Raw genomic sequence first — 15,717 nt, forward strand, 5'->3', positions numbered from 1 at the left:
CCCCAGTCACTCTGAGCATTCCAGAAACCACATAATCAATCCTTTCTTCCCTATTCTTTTCTATAGAATTCACATATCTAAATGACAATCCAAACACTAGTTATTCCCCCACAATATGGAAGAACAATGAACATATATAAATTTATTATATATTATGTATATTTATACAATTTATAAAATTCATCTTATTAAAATTTACACAATTATTTTAATTACACAGATTAAATTAAATATAATTTATAAATATATAATATATAATTTCTACAGTTTTATTAAAATTAGTACTTTTATCCTTAAGTAAATCACTTAAATATGTTGACATGTTCATGCACTGTAGCTTTTTGCAATTAAAAGGTAAGGGTTGTGAAATTCAAACAGGGTGGAAAGTCTCTATGTATATGTGCCTTTTCTTGGAGTTTCTGACCTCCACATGAGCACTTTATTTTTTACTTTATAAATATTTTTAATCAAAATTAAAAATGCACATAGTTTTAAGAGTAAATTAGCTCTACAAGCTAGTTACACAAAGAAAAACACACACTGACACACACTCTTATTCACTCACACACAGTAGTAGTACTCTTCTGGTACAAAAATTTTCTCTTACCCAGGGGCAACTGCTTTCAAATAATCTAGATGATTTTTGTGTATGTGTCTCTGACAAAGTAAGGTGTTAGTGATTTTAGTTTTGATTATGTTCTGTTTTAAATATTTTCAATTAACTTTTCACCATTGAAGCTGTTTTATACTACATCTACCATACTCTGCAGCTTTATATGCTAACTTTTTAAATCCCCTAATACATATACTTTATTTTGATATGATTCAGCATTTATATTACTATGACTCTGTACAAGACAGACATAGATAAGTCATGTGATTACTATAATGACTTTTCCTACAGAGTTAATAATTGTCTTCTTTAATGTGTGCTTAGTTGCCTGTATATCTATGATTATTCAACCCTTAAACTCTCTACTAGTTGCTTAAGTCTCCTCTCAAAATGTTAGATCTTTGGAGACTCCATTGATTCATGGAGAAAACACTCCTAGAATTTTCTGCATGTCTCCAGTGCAGACTGCCTGCCTTCTATGTCTGATGTGTAGTGTTCATTCTCTAGTGGTTCCTTCATCTCTCTTTTGCTTCTGAATCTCACAGTTTTCTTTTTCTTGGCTTATCTTGGCTTTCCTGGGTTTGCTGACTTAATATTCACCCAACTGTTTTCTAGCTTCCAAAAAGTTTTTACTCTTAAACTCTCTCCCAATATCTTTGGCTTTGAGAATTTATGGCTTAAGAAAATTCCTTTACTGTTGTCTTAGCAAGGCTTCGGGAGGGAACAAAAGAAAATGAGACTATTTAACCTACTCTCTTTATCCAAAAAGCACTAAAATTATCTTTATTAAATGATACCTTAAATCGTCATCTTGGAGAAGTCAGAGGTAATCCCTTTCTATGTGCAAACAAGTCTGCCTGCAAACATGGAGACCTCTTTCTCTTGTTGTGTATTTACCCAGCTGTCATAGGTGAAGCAGGTGCCATGTTTCTTTTCACAAAGGAAGCTCCAGAACAACCCAACTCCCCTCATAGGTCTCAGGGATTTGCATATAGAGAATACTAGGTACTCAGAAAGACCTGTACTTGTTGCAATTTGTTCAAATTAAAATTCAAACAGAACGAAGAAACCATTTCCCAAGAGATAGAGGCCCTGTCCCAAAGGAAATAAGTGTTTCAGATCTCAGTTCTATATTGGTATAGAAGGCTGAACCCTCTTACAGTTTGTCACCAAGGAACGGAAATGGCTATGGAGTCAGCATTGCTGCTGTCCAGGTGGCCTCTGTCTTGCAGATTATTAATGTATTCCCTCATGCCATTATAAATCCTCTACCCTACAGAAGCACTAAATTCACTTAATTGTCTTAAAAATTAAAGAATATAGGCATTTTTTCATTATGAAATGTTAATGGAAAGGAAATAAGAACATTAGGTTGAAAAATGTGGGATGATCTCTGGTTCACCAAGCCCCAGCCTTATTGACCTTGTCTTTTCTTCTCCTAATAGGTTGATTGATCCACAGTTAAATCATACCAGTCTATAGATCACCCTGAGCCCTGCCATAAACCCTGGCTGGCACTTGTAGATGCAGAAAAAGGTCCAAGCCATTCAAGAATGACCATTTTCAGGTATTTTGAGAAGTGTAGATAGTTTTCATTCCTACATTGCTGGGTTCAAGACCAGGTTCTAGGAAATGAAGAGTAGACAACAGTGTGCATCCCCAGGAACTGAGTGTAGATGGCTTGTCTGTGAAAGATCTGGGAACAGCCTTCCATTGCCAAATTTCTTGTCCTAGAGATACACGTACCTCATCTCTTCTGAGAAACAGAATGGGACGGCGTCTTCCGAACCTCTAATTACTCTAGCCACATGATATTAACAAAACAAATCAATCAATTTTTCTAAGTGTCAGTCTTCAACTTTTAAATATTTATAAGGTGCCATATCCCTAAATCAAAGAGGAGTGTCACAATCCAAAATAACTACTGAATTAATAGCCAGGAAATAACATTTGGATAAAAGAACCATTTACTTTACTGCAGCAATAAATGAAAACACAGAATTATGAGTCCTGGAGCTAATTTGAATAATGTTCAAGAAGTGGGACTCTAGCTGGTTGGGAGTACCTGATATCTTTTGACCATTCCTCTTCTTTGTTTGGGTCTTAATAGTTAAGTGGTTATCAAAGGGAGTCATAAAACTGCCTCCACTAAAACTGAAAAGGTAGCTTTACAAAGAGGCTGTAAAATGTTAAAATACAATCCTGGATCCCTTGACACATGAATGTAGCATTTTGTGATGCTCAGAAAATGGGAAGAAACAACAAAGAGTGTAGTAGTCCAGCCCTGGTAATTCAAAGGAAAAGGGACCTGTTGCCATTCAAGCGCACTCACTCACTTACTCCTCTGGACAGAAGCAGCAATGGGGCCTTAGTGTTCTGGGACTGATGGAGACAGGAGGCTGAGCTACTATATGGTGGTTGGAAGGGACAGAAAAGTTTGTTCTTTTGCTAACACTTTAATAGCATTTATTATATGCCAAGTACTTACTATTTTAGGACTTTATGAACATTAACTCATTTGATCTTCATAAAGGCCCTAAGAAATTGGGAATTTATAAAATTTCATGTTACAAAGAGGCAACTGAAACAGATGATAAATAGGTATCCAAATTTGCACAGAATGAATGGCAGAGGAAGATTTTAACTGGGTTCCACCACTACACTGTCTCTGAATAGAAGCAAGGCCACGCTAAGAGTCCCTCATTCTTCTATTATGCAAACTAACGTGGGTACACTATGGAAGTACCTGGGATTTAGATGGAGAAACTACCCTGTTGGTCTCTTTCTTTTTTTTTTTTTTTTTGATACCAGGGATTGAACTCGGGTCCTTGCGCTTGCGCAGCAGGAGGCGAAACCACTGAGCTAAATCCCTGGCCCTGGTCTCTTTCTTATGATGAACAGACTGGATGCATTTGGTAGACAATGTTTTGGTTTTTATTTATATGAGCTTTTGGGGGAAGTCTCTAGGCTTGGATGAACTCCAGTTGTTAGATTTGTGTTGACTGGAGCTAATGCAAAATCATCTGTATCCTCCTAAAACCACCCTGAAAAAGTAACTTGTCCTCTGGGGAGCAGGACATGTTTCAGAAAAACAATATTAGCAGTGCAATAATGTTTCTAAAATGTAGGACTAAAATCCTTTTAGTGTTTTTTCTAAAAGCAATTCATTTAATTTAGCTTGCAGTTGTCTAGAACATGCCTCACAACAGACATGGGCTCTAATTTTACCTCTGTCACCTACTTATTGAGTGGAGGTGGCCAAGAGACTAAGTATTTTTTGTGTAACAAAACCATGTTGACTGTCTGCTGGAAGGAATGACTAAAACAATGCACATAAAGAGCCTGCTAAGTGCTTGGAATACCAAATAACTAGGAATACTAGGAATACTAAATAACAATGGCTGTTATGAAGTGTGGTTGTTGATGTGTTGTTATTATGCTCATTATTATTTTTTATCATCACATCAGACCCCAAAAAAGACAGGAGGGACATAAGAGATTTCAGTAACTGGACTCTGAGGATCAAACTTTATCCTCTCCCTGAGGCCTTTTAATTTAATTCATCTTAACTCAGCACACATGCATTTCATGACTAACTCTATCACAGGTGCTGCACTAGGTGCCTAGGTTCCATGGGTGCATTTGTGAAATCAATGTGGTGCCTATGCCCACAGTTGGTTGGCAGATGAAAGAAATAAACAGACAATTTCCATAGAGTGTGGTTTCAGTGCAATGATGGAGGAAATACAGGCCACCAGTGGAACCCCTGGGAGAAATACTTTTTATATTAGTGTCCTTGCCTTAGTTCCAAATTGCCATTAAACTTCAGTTTTATGAGGTATATTTAGAATAATTTAAAATGCTAAAAAAATAGTTACTAAGATCAAAAATTTCTTGGGCCGGGGATTTAGCTCAGTGGTTCTGCTGCCTGCCTTGCAAGTGCAAGGTTCTGAGTTCAATCCCCGGTACCAAAAAAAAAGAAAAAAAGAAAAAAAGAATTTCTCAAGGTCATAAAGCCTGCACTGAAACCTAAGATGTGAACTCCATTCCTATGATGATCATGATCTACTCAAGAAGGATGATTAAACTGAATTACTGGTGAAAAAACAAAAGCATAAAGATCAGAGGCAACAAGAAGAATATTAGGCCAAGAAAGCCACTGGAGGAGGATCATCTGATGTGGGCATTGAAGGATAAATACAAATTCACTAAGGAAATAAAGCCACACTGGCTATTCCAGGTAGAGAACAGTATAGCCAGCATAGGGTTCCAACTTCCCCTGAAGATGGCACAAAACTGTGCGGTACAGGCATAAAAGGCCTAAGCACTAAAAGCAACTCTGCTTGTTCCCAGGGATTCAGGGCTTGTTCTAATTGCCACGGAACCTTTGGCTTCCTCACTAACTGTAAAACTCATCCAGGTAGAAGTTATCTATTGGCTTTGCCAAACTCCTATCAGTGGCCTTAGACCACAGCCCTGGTGCCTGGCTTCCCTGTGACTCTGGGCCTGACTTCTGTTCACTGTCCATACCGCATCTGCTCCCTTGACCCCAGGCAGCAACCAGTCTTAGTCCTCTATGCTCAGAACTCTCAGAACTTCCTTTGAAAGCTCTGGTCACAATTTTAGTTAAGGCAGGTGACAAATGTTTGTAATGTTTTCACATGGAAAAGCAACGGACTTTGTTTCCTTTCCTCATTCTTTGTTTTTATTGTTCATTTCTCATTCTTTTGTTTTCTGTCCTCTCCTGGGAGAATGGAAAATCAAGCAGTCCTCCAAGAAAAAGAAACTTGTTTTTGCTTGAGTGGGTCCCTAAGTTTAATGGGTCATGAAGACCTGTTTTGAAAGAGCTAGAGAAGAGAGTGGTGTAGAGATGAAAGGAAGAACTTGCCCTCTCACATAGACAGGGATGGTTAAGAGAAAGGAGAGAGTCTCTGGGAGACTGGCAGCCAATCCTGATACATTTACCTAGGAAGCAAATGCAGCTAGCAAAGGACTCCCGTGGAGGTATGGGTTGGGATCCCATGAGCCATGTGTTAGCTGAATCAGAATCCAGGGACAGTCCTGCCTTTGTTCAAGTGGACTCCTGTCATCCTTTGTCCTCAAGGACTCACCAACTACTCCTGTCATGGGAGATCCATGAGGACTTTATCTCACCAGCATCCAGCACCTCACCTACCAACTGCTCTGTAGGTGTGATACCTGTCTGGGCAATGCACTCTGCTCAGTTCCCAAACTTGTGATTTCTAAGGTGTCTCTCATTGCTGAGACAAAATACCTGACACCCAAAGTTAAAGGGTTAAAGGTTTATTTAGTTTACAGTTTGTAGAGTTTTCAGTCCATAATCGACTGACTTCAAGGCAGAGCAGCATGGCAGACAGGCATCACAGAGGAGAAACAGCTCATGGTGGGCAGAAGGTAGCAAAGCAAGCAAGAGATCTTAGCAGCTTTTTTCTGACCCTTTTATATTCTGTTTAGGCTACCAGGATTGAGGCTGTCCAAACCATTCAGTGGACCTATTTAGTAATCACCCTTAATCTTAGCACCCTTAATCCTAGCATTGCACCATGAATCAATCACACACTCCAAATTCAGCCATTTCTGAAAAAGCCCCACCTATGACCATATGAGGCTGTGGGGGGACATCTAGAACACAAGACATAACACAAGGACACCAGTAAACCCAAGAAAGAGGAGCAAGGTCCTGAGTACCCAGAGGAATGCTGGTAGGGGAGGCCTGTATACAGGTCTGGGAAGCTAAAACCAGCTAGCTTAAGGACCCTGAAGGCAAGACAATGGTTAATGACATCCTTGCTCCACCAGTACTATATTGTGTAATTATTTGCTAAAAGTTTCATAGAGGGCCGGGTATTTAGCTCAGTGGTTTTGCCGCCGCGGCGCAAGCACCAGGACCCGAGTTCGATCCCCGGTACCAAAAAAAAAAAGTCTGATAGAAAAGGGTAGGGATCATATTTGTTTTGTTTGTTGTTGTGTTCTCAGAACAGTCACCAATATGAGCAGGACTTGGCACATGGAAGAAACTCATTAAATATTCATTGGATGAGTGAATGAAGTCTTGGTGAGTCATCTTACAAGTTCTTCCCAGGTTGTGCCACAATATTCTCTGGTGAATCTGATGTTTGCAAACTTTTTACCACCTACTTTGATGAACACCTTAGACACATGCACATATGTGTGTTCTCTCTCTCTCTCTCTCAGAAGTCTGAGATCAGATAACATAAGTGAATCAAGCAGCCTTCTAACCTTGGATAAATCTAATGATCTCTTTGTTTACATATCACCGGGGTTATTTGTAGTAGGGGACAAATGGAGAGTCCCTAACCCTATGGCCCTGGTCTTAGGATTCCCAGGTGTGTGACTCTTGAGTGGTAGGATGCTTCATCCTTCCAGGAAGGACATAGGTCCTTGCAGGGTGGATGTATGAGTGCAGCATGGTGGCCCCATGAGATTGCCATGAAATTCTTCTAGTGTCCTCTTTCCCATTCCTTACTAGTGGGAAGACAGTAGATATATGGATGTAGTGAAGGCTGTGATCCTTGCACTATACTTTAAGACTTAGAGATTTGAGATATGAATTCCCTAGAGAGGCTACTTCTTGTCCAGCATGATCCCTTTAGTCCAGGAGGTAGATGCCTTTATTCTCAGCCTTGCTAGAACCACCTTGCCCTTTATGTACAGATTCACATGCTCCATCGGACCTAAATGGCTTCCTGCTCACTTCAACTTCAGCCTGCTACACTGTGGGTTTTGTTCAAGTCCTTCTGCCCTTCCCACAACAGCCTCATCAGAGAGATGGAAGGCATAGCCACAGGGGCCTCTTCTATGCTCCATGGTGCTTTGTAGCATGCAGCACTGTAATATGAGAAACAATTCAAAGACTGATTCATGGATTTGTTAGGAAAAGAAAGTGAAAGAACTTGTGCACCAACTAAGAGTGAAGTTGCCTAGGAACAACTGTCCCTAGAGGTAAATCAAGCTTCAGAAACCAATGATAGGAACGAAGTGAGTTGGTTCACCACTTTATTTTTATTTATTTATTTAAAAAAATTTTTTTGGTATGGGCGATTGAACTCAGGACCTTGTACTTGTGAGGCAGGCAGCAGAATCACTGAGCTAAATCCCAGCCCGGTTCACCACTTTATTAACAAACAGCCAGGACTACTGAACATCATACTCCCTTGTTTCTGTCATTTAAAACATGGGGATTATTGAGGAATTGCTACTAACAAGAATTCAAAGGAATACGCAAACAATAATATTGAATTAAGGACACAGAGAGAGAAGGATGGTAGAGAAAGACAATAATGAAGAGCAAATGCATTGGAAGCTCAACTTTTCTTCATGGTCTGGATCAAAGTCAACCTGATCTTGCCCTGCATGTGCTGGGATGATAGGTCCCAATGGGATGATGGGTCTCTTTGGGATGGTGGGTCCCAATGTCACAAAGTTCCACACTCCACCATGGAGCAAAGCCAGGGAGTGGTAATATTTGAAACTTGGGGCTATAATATGTAGCTATTGGCAACAGTGGACCACTCGGATAGTGAAGGAATCAGTGCTGAGCCACTGAGCAGGACATGGGCTTTGTTTAGGTTTCCATTCATATTGCTGACTATTACATACTCTTTCAACCTTGTCACATACTCTGAGCCCCTCCTTTTTGGCTTGCTGATGGGATTAAGAGTACAATCTGTCACCAGGGACACACACAGCTGGTCACCCAAATGTCACTTTGTAGTGAGTTGGACAGAAGAAATATTTCAGTATTTATGCATTATATATAAACAGTTCTCTGTCCTGTGCATGAAAATGCAGAGCAGAGACCCTTTGACAGTTCTGAAACTAAACATCTCTCTACTGTTGCCTCCCCATGCAAAATAGACTCTACTTTCCACGTTTTTCATGGTTCCTCTATGCAACAAGAAAAATAAGAATTTATATACCTTTACTTATAGATCCGGTAAATATTTATATTTTGTGCCATAAAAACACATGAACCATTATAATATTCTACTCTTAGGCTGAATAAAGCAATAACTTGCAGTGAACAAATAATTTATCAAGTGAAGCAAAGATGGGTGTGGGGCCTGGTTCCTGAACCACAATTCCCTGTCTTGAATTGCACCTGGATTTATTTTTGGATGGATGGAGGTGTTGAACACATACGTGGCCATGTGTATCCACGCCCACAATGTCATACACACACTTGATTTTTAATCTGCCTTTTGGCTCTATCAGATATTAGCTCATTTTGTGTTGCCCTTATGTCAGACTATTCTGTCATACTGACGAATACTTTAATTGTGCTAGGTTGTTGGTGATATATGTTAGTGTTGGGTTTCAGCTGAGTATGGCGGATAAGGCAAAAATATCTTAGGAGTGAAATTATATTTAAGTACCCATATAATGATCAGTGAAAATATTCATACATTTAACAACAGTAATAACTTTTTAAAAATTAAGAACTCAACCACGTTCAGAGGGATTGGCCATTTTTGGTAGTGCCGGGAAGAAAACATATTAGAAGGAAATTTTTTCTCATGACAGAAAAAATTTATGGAGACATACGATTTACCAAGCATTGTGCTTAGCACTTCCTAATGTCATTTAATCCTGCAACAACCTGATGGATAAAATCCTATTATTTATTCCAATTTAGACCCTCTAGCATAGATGAATAAACCAAGGCTAGCTATTCCCCTTCTAGGTATCTTTCTGAACGAGTTAACAACATCATATTTCAGTGATACAGTACATGTTTATGACAGCACTATTTATAATAGCTAAATCTTGGAAATGGCCTATATGTCCATCAACAGATAAGTGGATGAAGAAAGTGTGGTATTTAAACCCAATGGAGTACTATTCTTCCATAAAGGATAAACTTGAGTCTTTTGTAGGGAAATGGATACATGTTGAAACCATAATGTTAAGTGAAATAAATCAGACACACAAGCTGAATAAATATTGCATTGTTTCTCTTATATGAGAGACCCACAATATTAACAAAGTAAGAGATAGATAATAGGAAACAGGAAGGTTGGTCTTTTGCAAAAGGGAAGGTGACCAAGCAATGCAGGAAGTGGGGAGGAAGGGGAGGGAAAGGAAACATATAGAAGAATTATGATATGTTATGTTCATGTACCAACTCCCCATAAAGAATGTAATCATTATGTACTGCAAACATGTCCTAATAAAAAATAAAAACTAAAAAGAAGATACATAACTTGCTCAAGATCATATAACTAAAAAATTTCTGGGAGTAGAATTCAGACTCAATCTACCCGACGTGTCTGTGTACACAGTCATCTGAATACCTCTTAGCTTAGATTCCTGGTAGTGTTGCCATGGCATTATTGCTTCCAGAGATTCTTTTCCATGCAGCTTTTTAAGTTTTTTTTTGTCTTTATGAGTGTCTCATCATTTATAAGTTCCATAAGGAAAGGATTAGGATTCTCAAATGTCAGCAATTATTGTAGCCTAATACTTTTTCATGGCTAGTGCTTAATAAATGTGGGCTGGTCGCATGCCAAGTGCATAACCTCTGGAGCCAAGCAGATGTGCATTTGAATCTAAGTTTGCTTCTTACTAAAGTTTAGCCTTGGGCATCTTCTTTCCTAAAAAGGGAACCTGCCAATAGCTTTCTTATACTCATTTAAATAAGACAAAATGCTTGGCACAGTGCCAGGCTTAGGCCCTAAGTGTATGACAGTGTATTAGCTTGCAAGGGCTGCTTTAACAAAATTCCACAGACTGGGTGGTTTAAATAGAAATGTATTTTCTCACAGGTCTGGAGGCTGAAGTCCAAGCCCAGGGTGCTGGCAGGTTTCGTTCTTCTGAGCCAAGGGCTCTCCCCTTGGCTTGAAGTGGCTGGCTCCTCTCTGTGACCTGGTGTGGCCTTCTGTGCAAATGCATCTCTGATGTTTTTTCCTCTTTTCATAAGGACACCAATCAGGTAAAGCCACTGAGATGACCTCATTTACCCTTAGTTACCTCTTTAAACTCCCTAATTCCATATATAGCCACATTCTAAGTTATTAGGCATCAGGGCTTCAACATATAAATTTGCAGAGGGGGAACAATTTAATCCACAACAGATGCTTATCATTACTGCAAGTGAACTGAATACAAAAATTCAGGCATTCAAAATAAATATTTCACATCAAACCTAAGAGTGATCCCCTTAAAAAGTCTGCTAATTACAAATCTGTTTTTTTCTCTCACTAGTGGCTTAGAGAAGGTGATATAGAAGGGCTTTCTCTCTCCAGCCAACTCTGGGCAAAAAATGTGTTCAGTATTAGGGTATCCAAAACACATTGGAGGGAAACATGATTTGTCAAGTTCAAGTATATTACATCAAAAATTAGGATCGGGGGCTGCAGACCTGTAAATATAATGGCAGGCGGCCTGTTCCTCTACAGAAGGAGATCTTCTCTTGGAGGGCGGGTGACCGAATGGTTCTTCAGTCTAATTTTGTAGGACAAGCCCATTACAGTGTCTGCAGCCTCCTCCACTCATCCATTCATTCAGCAAATACTTAGAGAGGGCTGCTGAGGTGTCAGGCACGCTGCCAAGAGCTGGCAGCTTTGTGTCCCTCTAGGCAAGGACACTCCCTGGAGGGCAGGACAGAATGGAAACTGGGCTGCTTATTTTTGTCCTAGCCAAAGGGCTCACTTCCGGCAAGCCTTCCATAAATATTAGCTAAAGTTGATTGATAGATGTGAAATGAATGCCTTCTCTGAGAGCATTCCTCAGAAGGACAAGGGGGCAAAAAAGTAAAAAGCAGCAGGATCTTGAGGTTTGAGGGAAAACTCCATTTCCAATGGGCAGTTGGGGGAATGGAGGCTTGTACTCTTAACCTCCCCCTGAGACAGGAGGCTCCAAGCAAGAGGGCAGGTGGCAGAGCCAGCAAGAGGGGAATGTTATGGACCAATCCCAGAGGCTGGAGAAATTACCAGTTTGCTAAGTATCAGTTGTTATTTTCTACTCTGCTGCTTTTGGAATTTGTGGATAATACATCTGAATTAGCCTCCCACTTCTAAATAAACAGAAAAGTGACTTAGCAATGTGGTGGAGTCTTTGATAAAGCTGTTTACAGTGGGGTTTCTTTAGTTCTTTTTTGGGACAAGGAGATAGGATCAAATCTCAACACAGATGCTGATTGCAGACACCAGAGGTAGAACTTTAGTTTTCAATAATGGTCCTTTGCAGCTTTCCTCATTTTCTGTAAACTCTAGGGTTTCTGATAATTAGGATCATTGATGGTCAGCACCATACAAGTGCTAAATGTGCAAAGGCTGCTTTCTCTTTCAGCTGTGAAGGAATTGAGAAGAGGACAAGGTCATATAAGAGGGCATGGAACTTGTCAAGATGAAGGTTAGGGCAGTGAGGGACAAGGGAAGGAAACAGGGCTATCAAGTGCCCACTGAGCACCTACAGAATGCCTCCAACTGTGCAAGAGGGCACAGTGTAGAAATGCCAGCAAAAGAGTTTCATTTGATCTGGGACGGCCAAGAAATTGTAGCTCCCTCACATCCCTGGAAGGGAGATAAAAAGGAAGCAAATTAGCATTTCCTTGGGTGTTGCCACCTGAGGCTAGTTTCTCACTGAATTCACACTCTTATGAGGCTCAGGGAGATGAATACATTAAGTTTGAATACATTAAGAAACTATGAGAAACCTAGAGGAAAGGGGGTATGTGTTAGGGAAGGGGTAGAATAAGGATTTGGATTGTTTTACAACTCCAACACCCTTAGAATCAGAAAGGGGTAACTGATTAGAGCCATGCAGGGGATTCAAGATGAAAACAAGAAAGTGTGTCAGCAGAAGATGCCAAATCTACATCAGTCTTAGCTGGGCGAGATACCTTTTGTTTTTTAGGTACCTGGATTACCCAGAAAGATAAGCTAGCTGCCACCTAGTGTCCACCTTGGAGCCTTCCTGCCTCCCTTCCTCTGTCCCTGCTCAGCAGGGACGCCAAACAAGAAAGAGAAAAATGGGGCTAGAGACTTAAATCCAAAGGAGATCTGCATTTCAGGAAACAGAGGCAAAGAGGAAAGTTTGAGAGTATAAAAACAGAAAAGGACTGTGGTCTTGGGAGAAAGGAATAAAGGAATGTGAGGAAGAGGAGCAGCTATTTAGTAGGAGGTAGGGGGAGGAGAAATATGCCTGTGACCTTTGTGGGATGTCCCTGAAGTCTGACAGTGATGGTTTGTGCTGAGGGAGAGAGAATGTGCTGATATTTGGACCACCCTGGATGTCCATGCTTTTGTTGACTAAGTAATTTTAGATAGATCAGCATGAACCTAAAAAATATTCAAACCTTCTTCAGATTCCTTTGTGCATGTGTGCACTGTGGAGGGTGGGAGGAGAAAGTGTTTCCCCATCTGCCAGAGTCATGAGTACTGAGACCATCAGCTGGGAGATACAGGGAGCTAGTGTCCAGATCACCTTATTCAACCACCATTGATTTGGTGGCTTTCCTTATTGGGGCTCTTTATGGGCATAATTACAGACAAAGAGGCACTTCCCCACTCAGTAACCATGATGAATGGTACTCTTATTTCCAATTATTCATTCTTCTCCATGTAAGCAGATTCTACATGGCCACACATTGCCACATGACCCAGTACCTCCTATAGGATGACAATACCTCCCTGCCCAATGACTTCAGGCATGGCCATGACTTGCTTTGGCCGAAAGAAAGTGAGTGAAAGTGACCATAGATCCCCTCCCCAGAAGACACTATAAGGCCCACCATGTTCCAGCTTTCTTCTTTTCCTTCTGCTGTAAAAATGGCATGTCTTAGATGGGGCTTCTTCTATACCCTGAAGCCAAGGACAAGGAGCTCTAGAGTCACAGCTGATCTGTTGTTGACATATAATGAAAGCTGGAGACAAACCTACATAGTGTTTATTCCTTCAACATTATCTCATGAAAGTTGTTATAATGATCTTTACTTATATACTCTCCTAATTTTATATTGCCCAGTTTTGTTTTTTTTACGTCTAGTCTCTGTAATAAAGGATATCTGTTCCTATTCATGAATACCTTTCTTCTTAACCCCAAACTATAAAAGATTACATGTCACAAAAAATCATGGATCAGATATGGGAGAGAGCCTGGTGTATTGAGAAAGGAAAAAAGACTGAAGGTCTTTGGGGTAAAAGCCAGGAGTCTCATCAGGATGGATTTAGCCCCCACCACCTCTACAACTGACCCCCAACTCTGTTAGGCAGAGATGTCAGCCTTCACTCTAAATCAGTGGTTCTGATACTGTGCTTTGTTCCAAATTCTCCTGGGAAGCTTTTTAGCCAGATTCTTTGAGATTCTGGTAAAGTAAGACTAGGATAGGGGGCCTGGAATCCTTATTTTCCAAACATTCCCCAGGGGATGCTGGTGAGGGCCAGGTTCAAAAGCCACCACCAAACCACCCGACTGGCAGCCTTCCAGGAGCTGCATCTGAGTCCCAAAGAACAGAGGAAAATAACAATGCACAGGAAGGATCCAGCCCCTAGAGAGAGTCAGAGTTGCTGTGGGGTAAGAGGGGCAGAAGAAAGTTTGCACATCACAATCATCATCACTTATAAGGATTACAGCAGAAAATGGGACTTTGTAAAACAAATTAAGTGGGAAAATTGAAGAAGAGAAGTTCCAGTTGAGGTCTAAAGTAGCAAGTTGGAAGATTAAATGGAAGAAATATATTGAAGTGCAAAATGCATAAATAAAAATTTGGAAACCTGGAGGGAAATAAAACATGCAGACATTAGATTCAGGAGAAATATGAACAAATATCAGTAACTATAGAAGGGAAAAGAAACCTACACAGGAAGAAAAATAATTAAGCAAACAAAACTAGACCATTTCCCTAAGCTGAAGAAAGGCCAGAGTTTAAAGAAACAATGAAAATGTCCTATACTGAAGACATGTTCTGATACCATTCCTGAAACCTAAGGTAAAAGGAAAAAATCTTGCTGCCAAAGACAAGTGACTTAAAAAGGAAAAAAAAGTTGATATTTTATTTCTCAATGGAACCTTGGAAACTAAAAGAACAAATATGCACATGTGAGACATAAGAACTGCAACCCTCAAAAAAAAATTTGTGGCTAAGTAAGAATTTAGAAATTCTAACCAAACAAGTGAGTCTGAACAGAGGCTTCTAGAGAGTGAAAGATAAAGAGAAGAAAAAGAGGGTGAGCAATGAGAATTGTAATATAGAGAGCTAACCCTAAAATGGGACAAGGTAAAAAACAGATGGGATTATCTAATATAAGTGTGAAATCAGGATTTCTTAAAATAAGATATTGACCACCAAGGGAAACCAATAACTCTCTGGAAGGGAAAGTTTTAAACTTGACAGAAAAACTGAGGATAGGGTGGGGTGGGTATGAGGTAGTGGGGTGAAGGAGAGAAGAGAAAAGAAAATGAATGCCATGACTTCAGTTGGATGGAAATGGGAAGCAGAAATGTTCAAAGCTTTAGTGGGATGGCATTAGCAAAAGCAGCAGAGAAGTGGTTGGCTTGCTCCTTTTGTATAAGTCAGGTATTCTGGGGGTGACATCCTCAGCAGTGGAGGAGAAGTAGAGAATAGTGGGAAAAGCACCACAGCTTCTGCAAGAACCTGATTCATTGCTCTTGAAAGAGTATCAGGTGGTCCTCCAACTGTGCCCTGTTTTGATAATTTGCACCCAATCCTAAATTTCTCCCAGCTCTGGGAACCACCTACTCTAACCTCAGTCAGGGATCTACTTTGTACTCATTTGCTTATGTCCTGAACTCCCAGCAGCCTGGGGCCCAACCTTCCCTGCACCTCAACTCATCACACTTCACTGCTAGATGGGATGGATTTTGCTGTGGAGCATCTGGACCATGCCCAAGATGGCTCCCAATCTCCTACTCTTAAAGGAGGTATAGAAGTTGACTCTGGAGGTACCTGCGACAGCATTCCAAATAGCCCTCCTGGACCAGTTTAAATTTGTAGGATTTGGAATCATCCTATTGATTTTTCTTCTTCCCTATTCCAATTCCACCTCATGCTCAGGTTCCTTCTGATTCCTAAGATTCCATTTTGAATCTTTGGCTTCTTG

At 40.3% G+C, this 15,717-nt stretch overlaps 1 protein-coding gene across 3 annotated transcripts in view; it reads right to left on the reverse strand.

Moving 5' to 3' along the window:
* Pde11a (phosphodiesterase 11A) overlaps positions 1 to 15,717 on the reverse strand; it is a 514,960-nt gene that overhangs the window by 105,170 nt on the left and 394,073 nt on the right. The gene's annotated exons all lie outside the window — the stretch shown is intronic.

The sequence above is a fragment of the Heterocephalus glaber genome, unplaced genomic scaffold, assembly GCF_053883595.1.
Source record: "Heterocephalus glaber isolate CG9 unplaced genomic scaffold, H.glaber_assembly_v1.0 deba00000347, whole genome shotgun sequence".
Taxonomy (NCBI): domain Eukaryota; kingdom Metazoa; phylum Chordata; class Mammalia; order Rodentia; family Bathyergidae; genus Heterocephalus; species Heterocephalus glaber.